Here is a 2833-nt window from a genome sequence, read left to right as displayed (position 1 = left end):
CCCCTAAGAACATGCTCCCCCTGAATATGAACCAGATCTGCAACGAAGAACCATAATCCACCATGAAAGAGATAGAGACATATTGCAGCTACTTCCAAGATCTCCTTCTGCACATCCTCCATAATGCCAACAATGCATTATATGCTCCCCCTGAACCTGTACCATCAATCAGAAGAGGTTCAGCAATAAGATGATGCATCAACAACCCCCAGCTTTTGCTTGAGGTATTCGAAGGTGTCCCTGGGCAATGGTTTGGTGAGAATATCAGCAACTTGTTCCTTAGAAGGAACATACTCCAACTTGACCTTCTGTTCAAGCACTTGTTCCCGGAGAAAATGATACTTGATTGGTATGTGCTTGGTTTTTTAATGCATAACAGGATTGTTTGAGATGCTGATTGCACTTGTGTTATCACATAAGATGGGGATTGGTGGTGTACAAGTGATTTGAAAATCCTGCAAAGTCTGCATCATCCAAAGGAGTTGGGTGCAACAAGATGCACCAGCAACATATTCCGCTTCAGTTGTAGACAAGGCATTCGAACTCTGTTTCTTGTTGAACCAAGATACCAGTCTGGAACCCATAAAGAACGCACCACCACTTGTGCTTTTCCTGTCATCCACGCTTCCGGCCCAATCTGCATCTGTATAAGCATGAAGTGTAAGATCTGTATCTCTAGGATACCATAAGCCATAATTTTGAGTCCCTTGAAGATATTTGAAAATTCTCTTCACTGCCTGAAGATGAGTCTCCTTCGGATTTGCCTAAAATCTTCCAACTATTCCAACTGCATGCATGATGTCTGGTCGGGTACCTGTCAAATAAAGTAAACTTCCAATCATAGATCTGTAGGTTGGTTGATGTACTACTGCAGATTCATCATTTGCACTGAGGCTACATCCTGTGACCATGGGTGTACATACTGGTTTTGCATCTTCCATACCATATTTCTTCAAAATCTGTTTGAGATACTTAGTTTGAGATAAAAAGATTCCTCCTTCCTTTTGTTGGATTTGCAAACCAAGGAAATATGTCAGTTCTCCTAGCAAGGACATTTCAAATTCTTTCTGCATGACCAAGGCAAAGTTTTGACTCATAGCTTCTTCATTGCTCCCAAAAATAATGTCATCTACATACACAACAAGTATTAGCAATTTGTCATTTTCAACTTTTATATAAAGATTGCTATCTGCCGATCCTTTTGAAAAACCTTGTTGATGAAATATTATACTTCTTAAGAATCCGAGCAATCTTGTCTGCGATTCCCTGGACATAGGGAAGATTAGTAGTTGCTGGATCCCTGTCCTTTCTTCCTAGTCATGCCTTCCCCTTGCTCCCCCCCCCCTTTTTTGACCTTTTCTAGCTTTCTAGGTTTCCCCGTATTTCCTCGTATTATCCTGTATCCTTCTCCATTGAGCCATGACTTTTCTATCCTCCTAGGGTTTCTCCTGTGGTTAATTTATTTTATTAATTGTCTTGTTCTTGACCTTCTTGAATTTAGAATTTGTCTCTCGTTCTAATATTTTTATTACTAATACGAAAACATTAATATCTTAACATTATCAATCCTGGCTTGTACTAACATCCCTAGATCCATTAGACGACTTTACTAATAATTTTGATATTAAGCTTTTACCCTTACCTTAATAATTCCAAATTTTTAAAACTAATATTCAATAATAATTTATTAATTCCATTCGATTATTAGTTATATTAAATCAATATTATTATAAAACACCCCCTTTACCTGTCTTACCTGTATAACCTAGCACTGATAATATGAATAGGAATTAAGATTTCTAGACTTATTTACCTAGATTGAGTATATCTTATCCCTATTGGATATTAAATGAATAAATTAATTAAAAAGAATTAAATTAATTAATTTAATAACTAAATATTAATATATAAATAAAAAAAAATAGAATAAAATACACATATATAATATATTAAAATATATAAGTTATTAAATTAATTATTAAGAAGAAAATTATTTACTATGATTATAATATTATATTATTTATTATTACTATTAGTTATTAACTTTTGACTTATTAACTCATGATTAACATTATAAGAATATTTTAATATAATATTACAAATCTAGCCATTTTTATATAGCCATTGATGGTCACACTTAGCAGTTTGGAAGATCTGCTCATGCAGCCATGATCTGACTCTTCAACTTGTCGTGACGATGAACCATATTAGTTAGTTCGCAACACGTCGACAAATGTTTCTACATGTGATTTAAGTCAAAACCCTTCTTAAAAAATTATATACATGTATACAGATAACGAGCAACCTACCACCTCGTGCTCTCGAACATTTCACTTTCAAGAAATAGTTGCTTTGGTTTTTGTTGAATCATATGCGCTGCTTTATATTCCACGTGAACAAAATAAATAAAAGTGAAGTGTGTATGGTGAAAAACTGTCCCACATTCATTGTGAGATTAAGAAGAGAGAGAGGACGGACTACAAATTAGCGGGCGATTGATGTATGAAGTCACGGAGCCGTGTGGTCAACACAAAGCGAACTATTCTTTCGCCTTTTACTAAAGAATACCGTGTGTTGGCCACAATCAGCGGCATACGCCAATTTTTGGAGGCTTCTCTCTCACTTTGAGATATGAAGCCCACAAAACAAATCCAAAGTGGAATCAATGTTAACCCCATATACTCTTCAATTTGCAAGACCAAAGCGGAATCAATGACCCCCATATACTATTCAATTTGCAGGTATGTAGGTGTCTTATTTCGCAGCTATATTTAGGTTCTATGATATATATGTTATGTATCGAAGATCCGTCTGAAAAGATCATCACGTTGGT

General features: G+C 35.4%; 1 non-coding gene across 1 annotated transcript; it reads left to right on the top strand.

Moving 5' to 3' along the window:
* The first annotated feature begins 2514 nt into the window (after positions 1-2514).
* LOC149242115 (U5 spliceosomal RNA) lies at positions 2515-2633 on the top strand. Its single transcript, XR_016246852.1, has one exon. It is a non-coding gene; the product is annotated as a U5 spliceosomal RNA (small nuclear RNA).
* The last annotated feature ends 200 nt before the right edge of the window (positions 2634-2833 follow it).

This window comes from Pinus tabuliformis, chromosome 8, assembly GCF_031772625.1.
Source record: "Pinus tabuliformis cultivar Carrire ecotype Pingquan chromosome 8, CPIR1, whole genome shotgun sequence".
Lineage (NCBI taxonomy): Eukaryota > Viridiplantae > Streptophyta > Pinopsida > Pinales > Pinaceae > Pinus > Pinus tabuliformis.
This window is presented reverse-complemented; position numbering and strand designations above follow the sequence as displayed.